This window comes from Octodon degus, unplaced genomic scaffold, assembly GCF_000260255.1.
Source record: "Octodon degus isolate 3935 unplaced genomic scaffold, OctDeg1.0 scaffold00010, whole genome shotgun sequence".
Taxonomy (NCBI): Eukaryota; Metazoa; Chordata; class Mammalia; order Rodentia; family Octodontidae; genus Octodon; species Octodon degus.
In genome coordinates this window covers 15,757,838-15,768,831 of record NW_004524586.1, presented here as the reverse complement: position 1 = coordinate 15,768,831, position 10,994 = coordinate 15,757,838, and the positions used below count along the sequence as shown (strand labels likewise).

The window sequence follows — 10,994 nt, the reverse complement described above, 5'->3', positions numbered from 1 at the left end:
AGGACTAGGATGCGGAGCCAAAAGATAGGAAAATCTCATCCTTAATAAATGGGAAAGGTGGGATCTTGGGACAAGCACAAAAACCAAGACCTTCCTACACATAGAAGGTACGTCTAAAGAATAAACATTTCCTAAGAAAAGATAGATACCAGTGATAAAACTGTTTACTAAAAGAAATTTACATGCATCAACACAGAAAAAAATTAAAAATAGAAAACTAAAAGATTCAGAGCAAAACTCTCCCCCAGACAACCAGTCCAGAGAACAAATCCAAAGGACAAAGAGGTAGAGTGAAAATCTGAAGTTTGTGAAATGATATCAGCAGAAGTTCAGAAAGAGTTGCATCAAACTATATAGGAAATAATCTCCGAGGCTCAAAGAAGGAGATTACCATGAAGGAGGACTTACTTAAGAAGTTTGTAGTAGACATAGATAGAAGAGTATAGGAATTTGTGGAGCTCTTTCTCATATTGCAAGATGGAGGGTAAAAAACCCTGAGAAGCCAGACACTAAAGAGAAGAAATCTGAAGCCAAGGAGGCATCTGTCAGTGCTACTGATAAAAAGGGTAAGGCGAAGAAGGCTTAAAAAAAGTCCAAGAAGGGGCAGCCCACTGCAGCTAAAATCCTGTCCTGCTTAGAGGAATTGGTAGATACTCTTGATCTGCTATATATTCCAGAAAGGCTTTGTACAAGAGACAGTACACAGCTGCTAAATCAAAGGTTAAGAAAAAAAAAAGGATAAAGTTCTTGTTATGAACACAAAACCGGTCAGTTGGGACAAGAATGGAGGTACCTGGGTGATTAGGCTTCAAAAATTGCCTAGATACTACCCTACTGAAGATATACCCCGAGAGCTCACAGCAAGAAACCTTTGAGTCAGCATGTGAGGACACTTTGAGCCAGCGTAACTCGCGGCACCATATTGATCATCCTCACCGAGCATCACAGAGGCAAGAGAGTGGTCTTCCTGAAGCAGTTGGCTAGTGGGTTGCTACTTGTGACTGGCCCTCTTAGCCTTAATCATGTTCGTCTATGAAGAACACACCAGAAATTTATCATTACCACCTCTACAAAAATTGCTATCAGCAAAGTGAAAATCCCCAAACACCTCACTGTTGCTTACTTCAAGAAGAATCTGTGGAAACCCAGACATCAGGAGGGCAAGATCTTCAACACTGAGAAAGAGAGATACCAGATTTCAGAGCAGCACACGGTGGATCAGAAAGGGGTGGCCTCACAGATTTTAGAAAAAAATCAATCCTGTTCCTCAGCTCTGAGGCTACCTGAGATCTGTTTTTGATCTGACTAATGGAATTTATCCTCATAAATTAGTGTTCTAAATTTCTTAGTAAGAACCTAATTACATAACTGATACATTAACAACAAACAAGGAGTTTATGGAAATCATGAGTAGTCAACATAAGAGAGAACATGAAAGAGATTCAAACAGATATCCACTAAGTTAAAAATTCCATTGAAAACTTGCAAAACCGCCTCAACAAAAGTGAAGACAACAGATCTAAACTTCTGACCCCAACAAGGGGGCCAGAAGGGTGGCTCACAGTGGAATCATGAAGAGAATCTCTTGCTCATAGATATCTGGGATCACTCCCATTGGGGAAGGGACCACGTACACTGTATTCTTGTCAAACAATTGAAACTCATAGTGGATGAGCTGCTCCCAAAAGCCATCGTTGGGTTGGATGATGGGCCAGTAGGACTTGGTTCATGTGTGGGCATCCAGCAGGGACATGGCATGGTACTTCATGAGATAGGCAAGACACAAGGCAGCAGAGCAGTTCACTCTGGTGGCACAGCACAGCACTGTGTGGCCCTCTTTCATGTCCACTGAATGGATGCAGTCAGCAATGGGGTCAAAGAAGTCATAAAGACACGAGATGGGCGCATCAGTCACAGGCACCTGCATGTACTGGATGTTCTCATAGAAGGTGTTCACTACCTCCATGGAGACATTGATGACTGTGGTGATCTGGTTGCTGGACAGTAGGAGCTTATTGTTGGCAGCTGCCCCACTGCTAATATACAGGCTTCCAGTGCCATCTAGCTCAAGACCAGCTATTATAACTCAAAGCTTCTAAGATGACATACAAGAGAGACAAGCAAAAGAACTTCATTTGAGTTTGACACTCACCTGTGTGTCCAAAGCCCAGTGGTGGGGGAGTTGGAGGAAAGAACTTTGTTGGGAAATTTTTTCATTGTTTTAAATTCCAGCTTAACATATTATGTAGTTAATTAGTTTTGTTGTACAGTTCATTTACTTAATACTGTGAATTGTTTTACATATGATAGGTAAATTCAAGACAGCAATTCTCTCACCTAAAAAAGCCAGGTATGCTTTGCCACTTCAGGATCAGATAAACATTAATCTGTTCTATATCTTAAGGCTTGCCTTTCCTAGAATGTCTCAAAAATAGTCTTACAGGATGTAACTGGGAAATTGTCTACTTTCACTCAGCGTACTATCTTTGAGGTTCATCTGTGTTGATTTTATGGTATTATATATATATATATATATATATATATATATATATATATATTCTGCAAGTGCTTTTTAATATGCACACATTGTATTGCTTCTAGTTTGGAATGACTATGAATAAACCTATAAATAAGCAAAAAAGTGAAGACAGAATTTCAGACATATGACAAGATTTCAACAAGTGATCTCAAGAAGAAAGATTTTGTAAGAATGACAAGAGACCATGAGAAAGTGACACAACAGCTGCAAGATGATGCAAAGAAGAGTAACATAATATTGATTTGAGTGAATAAAGAACAGGAGCCAGCACAAGTGACATAAAAAATTTTTCACAGACATAATGTCAAAAACACTTCCAGGTATGGAAAAATAATTTGACATACAGAACTCCAATTAGCCAAGACCAAGATAAATCTACACCAAGGCATATAATAATCAAAATTTCAGAAATTCAACACAAGAATAGAATATTAAGTGCTGTTAAAGAAAAGAAACAGATCACTTGTAAAGGAAAGCACATCAGAATTATAGCAAATTGCTCAATGATAATACTTAGATCAGGGAGAGCTTGGAGTAAAGTATTCCATGTTTTGAAAGAAATTAACTCCCAAAGACTGGTCAAGTAGTTCAGTGGATTACAGCACCTACAAGCAGGTGCAGGGGCCAGGGGTTCAATCCCTGGGCCTGCCATGCAGGCCCTGCCTCCGGGAAACACTGAAACAGCAATTAAGACTGGGAGTGGTAGAGCGTGCCTGTAATCCCAGCTCTTGCGAGGCTGTAAACAGGCAGATCACTATGAGTCCGATCTAGTAGTGAGACCCTGAACACCCTGTTGACCATTCCCTAAAAATACAAAACAAAAAAAAAAAAAAAGAAAGAAAGAAAGAAAGAAAGAAAAAAAAATAACATCCAACCTAGATTGATGTACCCTGCAAAACTGTCTTTCATAATTAATGGAGAAGTAAGATACCTAAATGATGAAAATAGATGAAGAAATTCATCAGCATCAAACCAGCTCTATAATGTTTTGAGAAAGATATTCTAAGGAGCTATAGCACTGGGCAAAACACCAAGAACAAAAATAGAAAGAAGTCATCAGGCAGGGCAAGCAAATAAACAGAGGGGAAAGACAAGGAGTAAACAAAAGAAAATATGACAAGGTTAAGCTAGTTCATACCAGTTATTATCATCACTGTAAATGTTATCAATTCACCAATAAAAGGAAATAGACTGGCAGAATGGATCAAGAAAGAAGATTTAACAGTATGCTGCATACAAGAAGTACATTTAACCCAAAAAGAGCTTCAAAGAATGAAAAACATTAGTGCATGAGACAGGAAATTGGAAAAAATCAGTGGAAGCAATTTGATTTTCAGACATTGTGAACCTCAAGCCAAGACAGATTAAAAAAATAAAGGGCACTAAATTCTCATTAAGGGAAACTCCAAGAAGAAGCGATAACAACCATAAATAGATATGCACCAAATGCAGGAGCACCCACTGTATTAAATACTAAGAAAAATCAAACACTAATACAGTCTAATGGGGGACTTTAATGGTCCACTATCACAAATAGATCAACTAGACAAAAAAAATCAACAAGGAAATATCAGAACTAAACCAAACCTGTCTACAGAGTGTTCCACCTCACATCAGAATACACATTCTTCTCAGTTGCACATGGGATGTTCTTCAAAACAGACCACATATGAGGCCATGTACTAGGCCATGGAATTAAATGCTAAGGTATCAGAACCATCCCATACATGTTATCTGACCATAGCACAATGAAATTGGAAATCAATGGCAAAATAAAGCACCAAAAAAACCTATCAATATATGGAAATTAAATAATACCCTACTGAGCAACAAGTGGGCCAAAGATGAAATTCAAGAAGAAATTAAACAGTACCAAGAACTAAATGATAATGCCAAAACAACATCCCAGAACCTTTAGGACACAAAGAAAGCAGTCCTAAGAGGGAAATTTATGCTGGTGAATACTCATATGAGTATTCATACCTTGAATATGAATATTGTTTTTCATTCTTTCAAGTTCTTTTTGTTTTCATATCAAGAAAACAACAACAACAAAAAAAGAAAACAGAATGAGCTCAAATAAATAACCTAATGTTGAACCTCAAACTTCTAGAAAAAGAACAAGTCAAGCCCAAGCTCATATGAGGACAGAAATTATAAATATGAGCAGAAATTGATGCAATGGAGTTTAAGAAAACACTACAAAGAATCAATAACTCAAAGAGTTGGTTCTTTGAAAGAGTAAATAATTTTTTAAGATTAAATAAAATTGATAAAACTTTAGCCAATATTATCAAAACAAGGAAAGAAGAGATGAATATTCATGAAACTTGGGATAAAAAGGGAAAAATCATAGTGGATCCTGATGAAATCCAGAAGTTCATCAACACGTACTTTGAGAACCTTTATTCTAATAAAATGTGAAACATAGATGAAAAGGAGACTCCTAGACACATATGAATTACCAAAACAGAATCAATCAAGAAGATATAAAAATTCTAAATAAACCAATATCAGTCAATGACTTTGGAAGTTTAATTAAAACCTATCAACAAAGAAAGGCCCAGGTCCTGATGGATACACAGATGAGTACTACAATAAATTTAGAGAGAATCTAATGCCATTACTCCTCAAACTTTTTAATAAATTTGAAAGGAAAGCAATACTCCCAGACTTATTTTTGGAAGCAAGTATTACTAAAACCACAGAATCCAACCAAAACAAGAAAACTATCGGCCAATCTCCCTGATGAACATAGATACGAAAATCCCCAGTAAAACACTGGCTAAAAGAATCCATACAGTCATAAAGAAGATAATATTCTACATATGCAAATCAATAAATGTAATACATCATATTAACAGAGCCAGGAAAAAAAATATGATGATCCCAATAGATTCAAAGAAGCATCTGACACAGTCTAATTCTTATTCAAGATAAAAAGCCTGAAGAAATCTAGAAGAGGTGATCCTCATCTCAACCTGATAAAAGTCACCTGTGAGAAACCAATAGCAAACATCATACTAAATGGTCAAAAACTAAAAGCTTTCACTCTAAAATTGGGAACTAAGACAAGAGTGTGCATCATCACCACTCTTTTTTGATATAGTTCTGAAGACCCTGGCCAGAGCAATTAGACATAAGAAATAAAAGATTTAAAAATAGGAAAGGCAAAAGTTAAATTATCATTATTTGCAGATGGCTTGACACTCTACGTAGAAGATCCCAAGACTTTCACCAAAAGGCTTTTAGCTTTAATAACCAGATTCAGCAGCATAGCTGGATACAAAGTCAACACTCAAAAATCAAAAGTATTCCTATACCTGGATAACAAACTCGCTGAGAGATAAATTAGGGAAATAGAATCCTTCACAATAGCACTAAATAAATATTTAGGAATCAATCTAATAAAAGAAATAAAAGATCTCTACATTGAAAACTATAGTACTCAGAAAAAAAGTAATGAATGAGAATTTCAGAAAATGGAATGATAACCCTTACTCTTGGGTAGGAAGAACCAACATAGGAAAATGACTATACTCCCCAAATTGTTATACAGATTTAATGCAATCCCAATTAAAATATCACTAGCATAACTCACAGAACTAGAGAAAACATACATAAAATTAATTTGGAACCCAAAGAGACCTAGAATAGCAAAAGCAATTCTGGGCAACACAAGCAAGGCAGGAAACATCACAATTCTTTACTAGAAATTATACTGTAGAGCTACTGTCACACACACACACACACACACACACACACACACACACACACACACCAGCAGCAGCAGCAGCAGCATGGTACAGATTAGAAGATGCAGAAACAACTCTGCATGTGCTCAGCTACCTGATCTTTGACAAAGGAGCCAAGTATGTTCACTGGAAGAAGGTAACCTCTTTAATAAATGGAGCTGGAAAAATTGACTTTTGACCGGCCAAAGACTAAAACGAGTCCTATGTCTATGACCATGCACTAAATTAAAATTGAAATGGGTCAAACAGAAAATAGCTGTATATCTATGCTAACTATTTTGTATATACATATATTTATTTTCACTACAAAATGGTCCTTTATTTATATCCCCCTTTTTTGTTTTGTTCTGTCAGAGGTGGGTGCTCCATTGGTGTTAGAGAAGCTGTATTAGGAGAAGTCTTTAAAGGATCTTTTCGTACTTGATGCCAGTTCAAATATTGTAGATACTTGAATTCAGCAAAATATCCCAATATAGTCCAATAGTCCATAATAGTAGTGGGTTATCAGCAGAACTGGCAATTGTCAGAAGTTGTTGAGTCTTTTATAGCTCATCATATTAATATCGCATTACTTTTTATACCTCGTGATTATACTTTTCTGCTGGATGGTTAAGACCAAGTTAAAACAAGACCTATATAACTAAAGCTGTAACTTTTGCATCTGACAAGGTCAGTCAAATCCCCTCAGGAGGAAAGAAAGGCTTGTACTAATATTATTTAGACAAGATATCATGTCTGCATCTTGTCCTCTGAATAACCACGAGGAAGACAAAAATATGCAATGTACTAATTATTATAACTATTCTACTAATCTGCTTTAAAACTGTTTCATTTTTATTTTCTCATTAAAATAAAGAAATAATTGAAATGTATCAAAGATTTAAATATTGGCTGGGCAGATAGCTTGGCAGTCTAAGTGACTGCCTGGCAAGTACAAGGACCTGGGTTCGATCCCCAGTACTGCATGCCATGCTGGCCCCACTCAGAGCTGGCCACCAAAACCAGCATGGTGGTGCAGGCCAGCAATCTCAGCATTGGGGAGGCTGAGATAGGAGGACCACTAGGAGTCTGAGTTGTTTAACAAGACCCTGTACTAAATAAATAAATAAATAAATAAATAAATAAATAAATGGGTTTTTAGAAAAGATTTAAATATTAAAATAGAAACACAAATCTTCTGGAAGATAGAGTAGGTAGAACTCTGGGTGATTTAAGTGTAGGCAAAGACTTTATCAATAAGACCCTGATTGCACAGGAAACAGCACAAAGAACCAACAACTGGGATCTCATCTAGAACATATGAAGAACTGAAAAAAAACAGACCCTCCCAATTCAAAAACCCAATTCAGATATGGGCATCTAAGATGAATATGCATTTTCAGAGGAAGAAGTATAAATGGCAAATAAATATATGAAAAAATGTTTAACAACACTGGTGATTCAGAAAATGCAAATGAAAATGATACTGAGATTTCATGTCACTCGGGAAACAAGGGTTAATATCAAGAAAACAACTAATAACGAACTTTGGCAAGGCTATGGGGGGAAAGGAACCCTGCTCCACTATTGGTGGAGAGAGCAGCACAACCACTGTAGAAATCAGTGTGGAGGCCCCTCGGGAAAACTGGAGGAGAGGAGGTCCCATTTGGCACAGCTATTCTCCTCTTGGTATCTTCCTGGAACAGTTAAAAGCATCATACCACAAGTCTTGAAAGCAACCCAAGTGCCCATCAGCTGATGAACGGATAAAAAGAACCTGAAAGTGTGAATAAGAACCAAAATATACAATAGATATTGTGAAATTGGAAAAAAAAATTCTCAAAAGAAAAAAAACTGCAATGGGGGAAAGGAGAAAAGGAAAGGAAATTATGTATCTATATCTATATCTATATCTATATCTATATCTATATCTATATCTATATCTATATGATAGTTATACTAATAATTGCTATTAGCTCACTGAAAAGAAAGGTATATGCTTATATTGCTTGATCAATTTTTATACCTATATCTTGTACTATGGGCAACTACTTTGAATATAACAATGTGCAATGTATTAACCATTATTACTCTCCTACAATATTGTTTTGAAATTTTATACCAGTTTTTATTATTTACTTTTCTTTTCTTCAAAATAAATAGGGCAGGCCAGATAGCTCAGTGGATTAAAGCACCTGCATAGGCAGATGCAGGGGTCAGAGGTTTGATCCCCAACCTACCATGCCATCCCTGCACCCAGGGCACACTGAGATGGCAATTGAGACTGGGCATCATGGTACGAGCCTGTAATCACAGTGCTTGGGAAGCTGAGAACAGGAGAATCAGTACAAGTTCAATCTGTGTAGTGAGACCTTGTAGATCCTGTAGACTCTGTACCAAATACAAAAAAATAAAATAAATAAAATATTTGATTTTTTAAGTAATACAGTATTATTTAGCCATAAAGAAGGATAAAATTGTGACATATATAGCTAAATGAATGGACTTTGAGACCATAATCATGTGGCATAAATTGCATGCACTAGGGTAAATATTGCATTATCTCTCTAGTGTGAGACACGGAAAATGCAAATAAGAACCAATACTGTGAAATAGGAAGAAAACTGTGAAAAAGAGAGAGAGAACTAGAGAGGGGAGGTGGAATGGAAAGAAGGCAAAGAAAAATGAGGAAAGAAGGATAAAATGAAATCAAAGCTTTATGAATAGGGAGGGGGAAAGGGTTCAAAGGGAACAGACAGGACTAGGGGTATAAAAGGTAGAATCAAGATGTGCTCTGTACAGGTACAACTTCCCTGTCATGAATGTGATCCTTATGTACACCTAAAATGTACTAAAACTATAGTGCAGTTAAAATTTCTGGAAAAAAAAGAGAAAGCCTTATTCTAAATAATGAAAGAACTCTCTGTGTACTTGGGAAAACTGACTCAAAATAATCAATTCTAAGATACATTCAAGTGAAACAATGATAAAGACTGCCCACATAAAAAGTTTAGATTACTTATAAGGGTAAAAGATTCCAGCTCGTGTCAGGCCTCCAAAGGGCAATGTGCAAATCAGAGCAAACCAAAATTAAACAGCACTGTCAAAGAAACCAAAGGAAAGAATAAAGAGTCCAAGGCTCTAGTTTTTAAGGATTGACTCACAGGAAAACAGGTATATACTTAAAAGAACTCAGAGAATTCTGGGCCCCTTAGTCCTTCTTGGGAAATAACAGAAAATGGACTTTACTGTACAGAGGAAGGGCTGCAGAATTAATAACAACAAAAAAAGCTAATCGTGAGCACTTAACCATAGATGTAAGAACAAAGCAATGGTAGAAAGGTCGTGTCCAGATATTCTGTCTTATGATTCCCCAGAAATAACACAACTAAAAATAAGAGTATGGGGAAGAGGGAAAGAGAAAGCAGAATATAATAGAGACACTAAGTGGAGTCAGTGATACTAATACAAGAATCAGATAGTAAACAAAAAAGGAGGAACAGAATGCTTAAAGCAAGCATTCAGCAGAAAAGTCATGCTAGCAATTACCAAGAGAAAACAACTAAAATACAACCTGTGGAGACAGAAACACAGTAACATTTATAGAAGTATACAAAGTAAAAACCACCCATTTTGGCAATATTAGTAAATGAATTAATTCACTTGTTACAAGAAGAAGCTTTTTAATTTTGCTCACAGTGCATCCCCAACCTTATGATATACATGAGGCCCATACCCACCAGCACATGCTTGTGTGTTTTGTTTGCTTGGTTGGTTTTTTTGGGGTTTGGTTTTGTTTTGTTTTGTTTTGTTTCGTTTTGTTTTGTTTTGTTTTGTTTTTGTACCAAGAATAGAACTCAGAACCTCGCATTTGCTAGGCAGGCACTTAAGCTGCTGAGCTATCTCCCCGGCTCAATGTTGAAAGCCACAATTAACAGTGAAGACATAAATCTATGAATGCCTGTCGCAAAATGGAGTAACCACTTCTACTTTTATAAAGTATATACAATAAAAGATGTTAAGAGCTACAGAAACATGCCAATAACAGATTTTAAAATATCATAGTACACATCAAGAGAACAAAGTGAGTAGAAAGTGAAATAAATAAGAATGTAAAATACTTAAGTAACATAACAAGATGTGTTTTATTGTACAGTCCAACTAAAATAGAAAACAGCCCTGCTCATGCGCATGGAGAATACCTGCATCTCAGACTGTACATATGCTCCCAGCCCACCTTTATATGTGAAATGCCTAAGTCGCCACGTGGCTACCTTTGGAGATGAGGCTTTTGTAGGAGGACTGTTCAGTGAAGTCAGCGCGGTGTAGCTCTGATCACATAGTTGGTGGTTATATGCGCGGCAGCAGCTCTCTGAGAATAACAGGGAAGGAGGGCAGGTGAAGACCGGAGCCCGAAGATCTGTGCAACTCACGTGAGAAGCCTAACCTAGTTCACTTTTATAGAACCCAAGTACAAAATGTCCATTTTTTCTATGTGCACATGGAATGTTTGCCAAAGCAAAGCAACTGTTAATAAATTGGGACTGCATATAGACTGAAAACGTACAAAATGTGTCATACAACCACAACAAAATCAAACTAAAAGCTGGCCATTGAAACATAACCAGGAAAATCTGCAGGATTAGAAATGAAGCAACTGGGACTGGAGAGATAGCTCAGTAGAATAAGTGCTTGCCTGGCAAGTGCAAGGGCCTGAGTTC

At 36.7% G+C, this 10,994-nt stretch overlaps 1 pseudogene; it reads right to left on the bottom strand.

The window, feature by feature from the left end:
* Positions 1–1,558: 1,558 nt before the first annotated feature.
* LOC101592860 overlaps positions 1,559–10,994 on the bottom strand; it is a 31,473-nt pseudogene continuing 22,037 nt past the window's right edge.